The following is a 12724-nucleotide window of genomic DNA, read 5'->3' as shown; positions in this document are numbered from 1 at the left end:
GTTGAGGCGCTAAGAATTATCTGTACCTCCACTGATTTGCCAATTGTTCTTGGAACAGCAAAATACTTGGGGTGGGCATGGACAATTAGACGGAGGGCTATCTTCTCTTAATGTAAATTGACTTTTTGTTTAAATGTGGATTTAATTGTAATTGTTTTTATCCCCTATTGCCAAAGCTGTCACAACGGTTTTTTATTATTGATTGTGTATAAGGATCAATTTTAAGCTTTGTTTCTTCTAAATGTATGTTGTGCTCTTATGAGTATTTTGCTCGAATAAAGGTTTGAAATCAGTAATCGGTTCTACTTAGCACATGAAGCGAGAAGTAAGTCAGAGAAATCAATCTAGGTGACTTCTTCAGTGCTCGCTTTCACATGTACCTGAAGGCTGTAATCATGATGACATGACTCTGGACTGTGATCAGAAACAATACCTGTGCTAGGACATTGTGCACAGTAAGCCAAATTAAAGATGAAAGTAGACCAAAGCGGAGTGTGATGTCCTGCACCAGAGTGAATAGATGGCCTTCACTGTCAATTCTTCCAGCTGCGTTGTTAACTTTTGCTTCAATAGTATGCAATCCTCCAGTGTATTACCGTGGGATCCATTTCAAAACATACAAAGAACTAGGCAAAGGAACAGCTTCTCCCAAAGGAACTTCATAAATTTTAATCTGAAAAGATGTGATGGGGGATTTGAGAAAAGCCAGCACTCGTACTGAGCACTTCGTAGTAGGAGTTCACAGGCTGTATTATTGTACTGGGCTCCTTTGGGATTAGGTATAAGAGATACAAGCTACTCATTAAATTGCAAATTTATAAAAGTAAAAAGTTCATGGTCAACGGCAACGATACAATAGCACCTGATAATCATCGAGTCTCCAAGTTCAAGGTTCAGGATGCCCGCAGAATGATGACAATGCAGTATTGACATCAACCCTCCTAGAATAAGTAGAAGGCCACATATATAAGCCATAGCCGACCCCTCAATGAACGTATTCCAGGAGGTGATGGTTGAAGTTGGGTAGTGGACAACCCATATAGGAAGGTTACTATAATGAGTTTGCAAGGCAAGTGAGGAGGGTGTTCTCATTTGACTTAAGTTGACACGCCAAAGAAATAGTGGGTTCTCTTTGGACCTGGGCTAAATGTAGCATCCTCACAGGTAAGAGTGGTATCCAGAGTGGGGGCTGTGAATATAGTGGAATGAGCCTTCTCTTCACAGATAGATACACAAGCCTGCAGGAGGCAGGAGAGAACCTGGAGGAAAAACTATGATATAGCGGAGAAAGAACAACATAAGCGTATGCTAGCGGACTATAAGAAAAAAATCATTAAGAAAAAGAGCCAACATTACACTCCTAAAATAGAGATGGTGGGCAATTTAAGTAAAGAACTTTTTACAGTCATAAATAATTTAACTGCCATTAATAAGGATGCTAATATGAATTGCTCCCACGATTTCCGCAACTCTTGGCTCAGGCATTTAAATTAAAGGTTGACCTAATCTACGATCAATTTGCCTCACATAATGCTAACAACACTGACACAGAACAGGAACCTAAGACCACAACGCCTCTTTTAATCTTTACTTCAACTTCATCAGAGCAGATTGATAACCTTCTAATATAGACCAAATCTGGCTCTCCTGATGACCCCTGAAGTCCTTGGATACTGCATAACATTAGCCATATCATCAGTCACCAGCTATCTGGCATATTTAATCAGATGCTTTTAGATGGATTTTTTCCAACATTGTGGAAACAGGCCTGCATACTACCTTTACTAAAAAAGCCCATCCTTGATGCAGCAGATCAGGACAACTGCAGACCGATTGCAAGACTCCCATTGCCTGCTAAAATACTTGAGAACATTGTAAATAGTGAACTTTCCACTTACATTTTAGACAACAATGTCTTAGATCACAGGCAATTTGGTTTCCAGTCCTGTCACAGCACCGAGACAGCCCTGATTAAGACCACTGAGGAAATTCGCACCGCATTAGATGGCGGGGATTCAGCAGCCCTTATCCTCCTTGACCTGACTGCGGCGTTTGATACTGTGGACCGCACCTTACTGATAGAACGTCTGAAATCTATTGGTCTAGGAGGAAAGGTTCTGCTGTTGTTAACATCCTTTTTAACAGATAGCACGCAGACAGTGCAATTAGGCAATTTTAAATCTACATCTTTTACTCTGCCTTGTGGTGTGCCACAGGGCTCTTCATTGAGCCCCACGCTTTTTAATATATGTTTCTGAGTTAGCACCGTTAATCAGAAGTTTTGACCTAATTCTAACCTCTTATGCCGACGATACCCAATTGGTCATCTTAACCATAGACAAAGATGTCGACCACTCAAACAAATTGCATGATTGCATGGTCGCTCTAAGCAATTTAGATGGGCAGGCACTGCCTGAAGCTTAATTCGAGTAAAACTGAGGTGGTGCTATTTGGAAAGCTCTCTCCACATTGGTCCCCTGCTTGGTGGCCAAGTACTTTGGGCTCCCTTCCTACACCGGTAGGAAAGTCAAAAAATCTGGGGGTCATATTAGATTAGAAGCTTAATTTTAAATCGCAGGTTTAGAAGGTTGTGTCTTCCACGTTTTTGACTATTAGAACTGTGCGAAAAATTCTTCCATTTATCCCGAAAAACACTAGGAAAATTGTTTTATCCTCCTAGGTTTTATCTAAGTTGGACTAGTGTAATTCCTTACGTATAAACCTACAGTCGAACCAACTTAGAAGTCCCTAAACATCAATCTATTAGGGACGGGATTCAAGACCTGCACTGGCTGCCAGTCGCCCAACGCATGAAATTTAAGTCTCTTTGTATAGCACATAAGGCATTTTACAGACAAGGTCCATGATTTCTATGGCACTTTTTTAACTGGTATGTTGAAAATGGCGATGTATATGCACATAAGCGGCGTTCATTTGTGTTCACTGTACCCCTTGTTGTATGCAGAACGGATATCGCGAAACACTGACTGTGTTATCCCGCCAGCATAGACCCATGCACACACGCATACGACAGCCATTTTAGGCTCCATGGCCTCTCTGCCCGTTTGTTAAACCCCCGGCACCCCTCCCTGCGCGCACTGCTCATGCATCGGCCATAGGACCCTCTCCCTCTGCGTGACCCTGCTCTAGAAGTAACACTCCTGCTTGACCCACACCCCCCCATTTCCTCCCAAGAACACCCTTCCCCTCTGCTGACGAGCCCCCCCCAGCTGCACTTGGCCTTTCGACCCGGTCCCAAGTCCTAAGACCAAGCCTCGTGGATGTACACCCCCCTTTTTCCCTGCCCAGCATAACAAAACCGTGATACACCAGCCGAAGTGCCCGATCTTATCGCCTGCCTAACCTTTGATCTGATCATCCCCTCCTGCCCTCGTGTCCTGTAGGAATGTCCGGCTGAGAGATCACAATCTTTTGTTACATTCAGGAGGGGAGGATGACATCTGAGCGACTGGTATGGGAATAGGCCTGAAGCTGGGATTCCAAGCATGCTTTTTCCTACTTCAAAGCGTCTTTATTGCAATGAGGAATGTTTGTGCATCATAAACATGTGTATAAAAGACGAAGCCTCAGAGAAACTTGTTAGAGCACCTCCTGAAGACACTATGCGAGTGTCCGACATGACAGGCTCTCCTCATGAGAAATAAAACTCTGTTCTTGTTTTCCTGCTTCCAGCGCCCGTCTCTTTATTTGGTAATTGTTCAAGATGGGAACTAAGAGGCGTCTTGCGCCAGCAGCCTGGGCATCAGGTGCGTTATGGGCTGACTTTTCCACAATTGGCGTCCCAACGCTGGGTCCATCAGCGACATAAGGTCCGGTAAGAGAGGTCCAGACGATGGGGTGAACATCTAAACGATTGGAGTATACCTGCCTTGAGAGGGCCCTCGTCCGGCTGCCGATTGAATGAACTTCACTGATTCCGAACGGACCTCTCTCAAGTGACCTACTGTCCTGACTGGAATCCCACAGGAATGCTGCGGTAAAAACATGGAGAAAGAGAACGATTGGGCGCTGGAAAAGGGAAGGCGAAGAATTGCCCACACGGTCCGGTCCGGGTCAGGTTAAGTAGGACATCTTTACGTCCGATTGGTAGGATGGCTTTATCCATCTGATTGATTGATTGATTGTACTTGAAGAATTCGTTCTCTTTGAGACATTTTCTATTTGCAAACAGCGATGAATAGGAACGTTTCTCTCTCTTTGCAAATAGTTAAGGATAGGTAATGCAGACGTTTGTCCCCCATTGTAATCCGTCATGCCTATTTTTCTCCCCACTGATTGTTTGTTATCGATTTTTATCGATTATTGCTCTTTGAGATATTCCCTGTCTACAAACAGGGAAGAATAGAAATATTCTGCCCCCTTTGCAGATAGTGAAGGATAGGTAATGCAGATTTTTGTCCCCGTTGTAATCCGTCATGCCTGTTTTTCTCCCCACTGATTGATTGATTGTCTGGACATTTATTGTCCAAGGAATAGTTCTTTTGAGGTATTCTCTGTTTGCAAATAACGTAGAAAAGAAATATTCTGTCTAATCTTTGCAAGTAGTGAAGGGTAGGTAAGGCGGACCTTTGTCCCCCGTTGTAATCTCTCGGGCCTATCTACTCCCCACTGATTGGTAAACTAGTTCCACCCGGACCATTTATTAGAGGTAGGTCATCTGGCTCGACCGGAGGGCACTCCTAATAAAAAGGACATATGCAACAATAACGAAGTAATCAATGTATCCTGTTAACAGAAACTTTAACATGAAACACGCTAGAAAGGAATAAAAGAAATAAGAAAGCAAAATCAGTAGGCCACTGATGAGTTTTTGATTTCGCTACAAATAGGAAAACGTTAGAAATAGCACACGATAAAATACATGATTTCGCTAGAAATAAGAAACGTTAGAAATAAGCCCGTAATAAGAAACATGAAAATGGTGAGAGAAGCCAAGCTTGACATCACGGCAGCCACGAGGCAACCAGGCTTCGCCACCCCTCACTGCTCCAAACATGTCTGCCCCACCGCCTGCCACGCCCTAACAACGGTAACATGAGATAGATACAAATCAGCAGATACCTACCCCCTTTCTGGAAACTCCCGAAGTGCAACAGGTTCGCGGCTACGCCCATCCGGAAGATGAGAGCTTCGACACGTGTAGGGCGGGTCCTGCTGCCAGCCGTCGGCCGGAGGTCGTTGCGTAAGGTAGGCCAGAAGAGGAGCCGAGGCCGACGGGATCCGGGCGTCCCCTCTTCTTTCTTCAATAATGGCTGCGACAACACGGGGGGGGATGTCTTGCTCATGCCACCGACCCCCCCCTCGCATCTCCTGGTCCAGCCACGGCTTGGTAGAAGCTCCCCGTTCGGCCCTGAAGCGGCGCCTTGCAGGCCACCAGGGGGGGGATGTCTTGCCTATGCCTCCGACCCCCCCCCCTCTCATCGCTTGGTCCGGCCATCATGAATATTAGCGCCGAGAAAAACGGCGTGGGGTGCACTGGGAGGGAGAGGCGGCGCGAACGAGCCTCCCCCACCTCCCCAGGTGGAGGCCCCCAGTGGCACACCCAACGCTCCACTCACCCGACAAGGGTTCGCCCACTCGTAAAATGGCGATCCACCCTACAGGAGCGGGCCCGGCGTGAAGGGATGGCCCTGTTGCTTGTTGATTAAGAAGTGAGTCCCACCATCATAAGTGTTCTCCTCGACTTTGAAGATTCTATAAGAGCCACGGGGGCCCCCGACCCCCGCGGACACCCTCGATGGGGAATGACTGCCATGATTGCCCACGGAACGATGAAAATGTAGCCGCGAGACGTCGGCGCTCCCATGCTGACGCCAGCCTCAGTTTGAATGACTAAAATACTGCAGACTACAGTTCGGATCAGTTCCGGTGAAAACCCAGTATGACCCGGTCGAAAAATTGTTGCCTCCCTCCCCCTTTTGACTGATGGTTCATACTGCCGATCCTTTCTGTTGCCCTTTAACGGAACTCTTGGACTGCCGAAAGAGGCTCTGGGCCAACCACGAGTTGGTGGAGATTTTGACTATGCCTGGATCTGCCTGGCTGCACCCAAAATGGCGCCGGTACAAATGAAACTCTCAACTCCTTGTTGTAACCCGATTGCTCAGCCTTGGTGTCATGAGATATGTATGCAGTTTTTTTAAACACATGAATTGATATAGGATGTGTACTGATTACATGTTCGGACAATGAATTGATATGGGATGTGTACTGTCAGTTCGGACAATGAATTGATATGGGATGTGTACTGTCAGTTCGGACAATGAATTGATATGGGATGGGTACTGATTATGTGTCTAGGACAATAAATTGACATGAGATGGGTACTGATTGAACATTCGGACAATGAATTGTTGTTAAGGTTTGGCGCATCATGATTATTGAAAGTTCGAATTTCAACACTTATGATACTCGCTCACACTGAAGTTTTGATATGATTTTATTGCACTTGTTGCACTTTTTATTATGAAATCAACGACCACCGACTCCATTAAGTTTTCCACTACTAAGTATCCCCACATGTACAGTTCCAGCCTGCTCCGTGGCCGGCCCACGAGGTTGTAGGCCCGTATTTGTACACCGACATTTTTATTAAAGATTTTTGAAAAAAAAAAAGTAAACGTAGTTGTCACGCGTAAATTGGTAAGTTTCGAATAAATGACTACTATTTCCGATATAACTAAATTACAGGTGGAATGGCTCAGCTCAATTAGTTAAGGGTTGAAAAGTATAGTACGCAGAAATATTGCAAACTTGAACGGTCCAGGTTTATGTTGTATGTGGTTTGCATTTTTGTACAGCCTAAAGCAACCGCTAAAAGATCCTGGTATTTAGCCTATACTTTATATGCTACCGGTATCAGGAAAATTGTTTTAAAAATGCCCCTAAGTCGCCCCGAAGGAGTGCCACCTGACCCCCCTAGTACGAACGACAACGACTCCGTACCACTGTAGGTTATCCCTTTTCCTCAAAGGAGAGCACGAGCTCGCCCCCCCCCACTTTGCACTGACTGCCCTTTGTTCTGACCACCCCCCTGCACACGATCCGTAATACCACACTTGGGCGACCTATGCTATCCACAGGCTTCCGATAATTATCTCTCCCACACTAAGCGGTCCACCTGGGCTTAAATGCCGAGTTGGCAGGGACTGCATTCCGTGGAGATAGGCCGAGTATGTAGTAAGTAAAAGCCTTTTCGGGATTATGCGCGCTAATGTGTTTTTAAATGCTGCCCCCGCCGCCCCCCTTCTTTTTCCCTCTTTCTGCAGGTCACATCGGAACGTCGATTGAAAGTACGAAAAAAAAATGATGATCTAGCGGACGAAGAGATGGGAAAAAGGGGTTTGATTATGGTGCCTACAATGACTATTTCTCTCCCTGAACTTAGCGCCTGGGGGGACAGCCTGAAGCGGAAACTACAAAATATGACTTCGCTTGGCACCCCGAATAGTACAACCAAAAATGACGTGCACTAATGAATAAGCATCCTACATTTAACTAAATAGGGAAAGTTTAAGGAATATTTTGAGGTGAGGTTTACATTTAAATCTACTACATCCTTTTCGCACCCTCATAGACATGAAACTCAAAGCTACCCCATTGTTCTCCCAACTGACACCCACTGTTGCCTCAGCCTGGAAACACATTAGCCCGATCAGGTTAGTTCTTGACCAATTGCCAAAGGCGTAAGTGTGTACAACCAAAGCCACCAGTAAAGGCAGCCGACGATAAAAGAGAAGAAAAAGGTAAAAAGAGCTTAGGATGCTAAGGATGCACAGCATACAGGAAGAGATCATTATGGCCAATAACTGTTCTATGTTTTGTCTTGGATTTTTGTATATAATACATGTACTGTCTCCCTCACCTGAGTATGTGTGTACGTGATGTATGGATCTACGTCATCCCTCTGCCTGTGTTTCCGTATTACTTAACCCCTGCTGTTCTGTGTTGTGTGCGCACTGAATGGCCCATTATTGTACACGTTTCTCTCTCTCTCTCTCTCTCTCTCTCTCACTCTCTCTCTCTCTCTCTCTCTCTCTCTGAGGGTCCCCCTGTTCCCTCCTCCCTTGTGTGGTAACGTTGTGCCCCACCGGCACACACCTAATTGGGTCTCTTCGAACACAAAGGTGTTCGGCAAAATTGACAGGAACTAAAACGATTGTAACTTGCCATATTACTACCTCTCCTTTCTGCAAAACGATGGAACCCGAGTTGGTAATGAAAGAAAGGACAGGTAAGACGACTGATGTCCCCTAATCTGGCCTTTTTATAGGGGGACTATAACGTCAATGGTCTTCAGTTTTTCAGTTCGTTAGAAATGCAATTCCCAATGCCCAGATTTCCTCACCCCTCTGCACTTACGTGCGGATGTCCAAAGCGTCCTCACTTCTCCCGATTGACCCCAGCTCCCTGTCCAAAGCGTCCTCGCTTCTCCCGATTGACCCCAGCTCCATATCAGCTACCCCCGAAGCGTAATTGATGACTTTGATTAACGGTCACTCCCCAAGAAAAGCATGTTTAACCTCTGCCCCCCTCTCATGATGATAACGCCCCTGCTTGCAAGAGTTAGCCGACCCCGAAGGGAAATGTAAGATTGTCAGTACTTGGGTTAAAAAGAAAAAGGGCGAGTCTCTACCTAAGGACTCGATTTCGAGTTTGATATAATACACTGTTGATAGGAGTCCGATTTCTCTCCACGTACGTCACGAATGAACGCCAAATAGGCTTACGAATTCAGTGGGAATGCCCTCCTACATACTCCATAAGTGATGACTTCTGACTGTGATCGATGAACATATCCCCCACCTACTTAGGATTGGGGACGGAATTGAGATGTATAAATGTCTTCTCCTGCCAGTTTTTCTAAAACTTGTTTTGTACTCATTCAAAGATACAATCACCGGAGGAGAGGAGCTGGACGTGACGCACAGCCTGGCCACAGATCATGAAGAACGTGTGACCTCGACCAAAGGTGGAGTCGCAGAGCAACGAGACGCGGGACGAGGCACCACTCTCAAACTCGGCAGATGAAGGAATGAAGGGCTGCCTTGAAGCCCTCGATTTGCTGACCCACTCGTGTCTGAAGTCCCCGTCCCTTTTGAGCCCGACTGATGGGCCTGCCTGCTCGTCATCCTTTGCTCCTTTGGTCCCTTGGTGTGTTCAAAGATCTGATCCCACTCCGCCCTCTCTTCCCTCGATTATTCAACAACATCACCCTTTTCGCATAACTTTTGACTCAGAAAAGAAGAGCAGTATTTAGATAGAATAAGGTTTTGCCACGGAAGAAGAAAGACACGCAGGTGCCCAGCATGAGGCACCCCTAAGAAGATCAGTTAGGAAACAGGACTGTGATCTAACAGCAGAGGACTGATCGCAACCCTGCAACGCGTAAGGATGAATCCGAGCTGGACCTATAGCTCCACCGCCGGTGCTCAACAGCGCCAACAAAAGAAGACGGACTCTGTTAAAAAGACATTGTGACGAAGACCCCCCTTCCTGAACTTTCTACCCACCCCTTGACTAATTGCTTGTATCGAACTGAATTCCTCCCTCAATGCATTTAGTTTTCCAAAAGTCTCTTATAGCACTGACAAGACCCGAAGGTATCAGAGCACTTTTTACTGTATGTTGATGTCACCGGAGAGAAAGTCGGAACCTGATTCTATAATGTGTCGGAACCCCTTTTTCTTGATTGACCCCGACTAGGTATTAGGCCGATCTCTAGACTTGTATGAATAACCCAACAAATGTAAAAACATATGTACCACATTCCGCCAATCGTATCGACTGTAAAGAAATGAACTAGCTTATGTAAAAAAGCGGCTACTGTTGAAAATGGCGATGTATATGCACATAAGCGCCGTTCATTTGTGTTCACTGTACCCCTTGTTGTATGCAGAACGGATATCGCGAAACACTGACTGTGTTATCCCGCCAGCATAGACCCATGCACACACGCATACGACAGCCATTTTAGGCTCCAAGGCCTCTCTGCCCGTTTGTTAAACCCCCGGCACCCCTCCCTGCGCGCACTGCTCATGCATCGGCCATAAGACCCTCTGCGTGACCCTGCTCTAGAAGTAACACTCCTGCTTGACCCACACCCCCCCATTTCCTCCCAAGAACACCCTTCCCCTCTGCTGACGAGCCCCCCCCAGCTGCACTTGGCCTTTCGACCCGGTCCCAAGTCCTAAGACCAAGCCTCGTGGATGTACACCCCCCTTTTTCCCTGCCCAGCATAACAAAACCGTGATACACCAGCCGAAGTGCCCGATCTTATCGCCTGCCTAACCTTTGATCTGATCATCCCCTCCTGCCCTCGTGTCCTGTAGGAATGTCCGGCTGAGAGATCACAATCTTTTGTTACATTCAGGAGGGGAGGATGACATCTGAGCGACTGGTATGGGAATAGGCCTGAAGCTGGGATTCCAAGCATGCTTTTTCCTACTTCAAAGCGTCTTTATTGCAATGAGGAATGTTTGTGCATCATAAACATGTGTATAAAAGACGAAGCCTCAGAGAAACTTGTTAGAGCACCTCCTGAAGACACTATGCGAGTGTCCGACATGACAGGCTCTCCTCATGAGAAATAAAACTCTGTTCTTGTTTTCCTGCTTCCAGCGCCCGTCTCTTTATTTGGTAATTGTTCAAGATGGGAACTAAGAGGCGTCTTGCGCCAGCAGCCTGGGCATCAGGTGCGTTATGGGCTGACTTTTCCACAGGTATGCCCCCACCAGACTTTTACGCTCGACTTATCCTTTTCTGATGCCTACCTCCAGAGGTAGAACAAAATTGGGGGGGGGAGGCCTTCAGACATAGCACCATTAGGCTGTGGAACTCACTTCTGCTTGCTCTCAGGAAGATTTCCTCTCTACTTGAGTTCAGGAAGCATCTCAAAACATGGCTTTTTAAAAACTAGTCTCCCTCTACAGTATGCGGTCTGCAGCGCCTAGACACCTAAAGGTATTGGTGCGCTATGAAAATTGTTATAAGATAACATAACATAACACAGGGCAGAATGCTTCCTGTAATCATTGTATAAACTGTGGAAGTCTGGAATCATGGTTCCAGTGGACATCAATCCACTTGATGCTCTCCAGGACCTTGGATCTCTGCAAAATAGCCCTGTAAGCCTGATTGAGCCCAATTTGTCTTTTGATTTTACATCTGTCAAGTCTCCTGTAACCAGCACTGAGGACAGGCGATATGGAGATCTGGCACCTGCATGAACCAAAAAACATGGTTGTGGTCCGCCCTTGGGACTAAGTCTTCTGCATTGGTAGTCGGCTCAAGCCATTGTGTGGGTGAACAGGAAATGGAGTGTAATCCCAGTAGCAAGGCTTCCACCAACACAGCAGCAACCAACACCCCAGCAGAAAAACTGAACTAACTAATGCATATTCACAAATTTACTACTAAAATCCAAGGGTGAAGCTTGAGTTTGTTATGATAATACAGCAAGATTGTCATGAGAAAAACACCCAATAAGTTTAGTGTTTCTAAACCCTCTAGCTTCTGCTCCAAATGGTCCTGAACGTTCTGTGCCTTGACAACCCTGGAGTGAGTTCACCTTCTATGGATATGTGATGTCATGATTAACGAACAGTTTAAGCCACGCCTCTAACCCGAAGCCTCCAGAGGTATCATTAGTAATAATTTACGTTGCCCTTGACCTCTTAAATCCCATTCCAGGTAGCAATTGTGAAGGTTTGGGGAAACACCCAGTCACATTGGTGTCTCTGCCACAGGTGATTTGAGAAGGCTGAAACAACCAAAAATATATTGGATGGTGTAGAGTCTTCCCAGTTGGGGTTCCCGCCAATGACTATGCCACAGATGGAGCTTGGTATCGCATGTCTTTATTCATGTGCGTGTCACTGAGAACTCAACATTATGAAGCAGCCCTCACTGCAATACACTCTAGCTATGATGTTATAACTACGGAGTTCATGAGGAGCCAAATGTGTTCTGTCATTGTTAACTTGAAAGACACTACAAATGGGACTCTTTTTGTTTGAGTTTAAAGATTTTGACTATTTTTGCGTGACTGGGAACTCTGCAGCTGGAGGTTCAGTCATGACATCTGCAATTTGAGCAAAGTTCCTGTCATAGCAAGGAACAGTTGCTACATTACATAATGTTTTGTTCTCAACTGTTTTAAAATTGATTGGACTCTCAAGGGCGATTAGGACACACTGTAGCAAAATATCCTTTAAGCTGAGCGTTCCTGAAGCAGATCACTTACCGCCCTATAAGATTACAATGGCCACATGCCAATGTTATAGCATATCTAGGACCTAGAACATACATAATTTGTAAAAATGTAGGGATTTATCTCACTTTCCAGAGCATTATATCACTAGCTAGCTTTCTTTAGGTTATATTTTTAATTCCCCTTTTGACTCATCTGTAAATGAAAGCTGTATTCTATGAAGAATTAACAGTAGTTAGGCATTGATTTTATGGTGTGTTGTTTACTACTTCATGTTGCATATGAAGTCTCAATCATTATCAACCTGTAGAGTATGCCAGGACTGCCTTCATAGGGTCAAGTGCACAAAGAGAGTAACCTGGATATCTAATCGTGGTTATGGATTATAAGTGGTGCATCAGACTACTATCATAGGACATAGCCCTGAAACAGACTGTGCCAAGGATACAAGAAAAGGCCCAAAACCTTATACTATAATTACCCATAAAATGT

At 45.5% G+C, this 12724-nt stretch overlaps 1 pseudogene; it reads right to left on the bottom strand.

The window, feature by feature from the left end:
• Window positions 1-289: 289 nt before the first annotated feature.
• Window positions 290-12724, bottom strand: part of LOC144774046 (transmembrane protein 62-like) — a 59565-nt pseudogene continuing 47130 nt past the window's right edge.

This window comes from Lissotriton helveticus, chromosome 8, assembly GCF_964261635.1.
Source record: "Lissotriton helveticus chromosome 8, aLisHel1.1, whole genome shotgun sequence".
NCBI lineage: Eukaryota > Metazoa > Chordata > Amphibia > Caudata > Salamandridae > Lissotriton > Lissotriton helveticus.
This window is presented reverse-complemented; position numbering and strand designations above follow the sequence as displayed.